This window comes from Clinocottus analis, unplaced genomic scaffold, assembly GCF_023055335.1.
Source record: "Clinocottus analis isolate CAN_PGR_092001 unplaced genomic scaffold, fCliAna1.0.p SCAF_11, whole genome shotgun sequence".
Classification (NCBI taxonomy): Eukaryota; Metazoa; Chordata; class Actinopteri; order Perciformes; family Cottidae; genus Clinocottus; species Clinocottus analis.
The window spans coordinates 18,801,863-18,802,218 of record NW_027175832.1 but is presented as its reverse complement, the minus strand read 5'-3'; positions in this window follow the sequence as shown (position 1 = coordinate 18,802,218).

Genomic DNA, 356 nt, shown 5'->3' with positions numbered 1-356 from the left:
ATTGCCTCAGCGGTTGCAGCGTACCTGCTGGTAATGGAGCCGATCAAAAAAAATAAATAAAAAGCCCAGCAGAAACTCTCCAGTGTGCGGTTGGCATAGCAATATCTACGATTCCTGCTCCAGCACTCAGCAAAGCGGCGGCGGCGGCGAGCGCGAGCGGCGCGTGCGGGAACAAGAGCGCGAGCCGAGGAGATTGCCGGTTGACCCCCGAAACGTTATTAGAAGGAGAAAAGAGACGCGGCAGCTGACAGTTGCTCAAACAGCGGGACAAAAGAGAAGCACTCACGGCTCGCATTAGATGATGGAAATCCACTAACTGTCCGGCCCGAATCAATCAGAGGCTGCTGGAGAGGAGG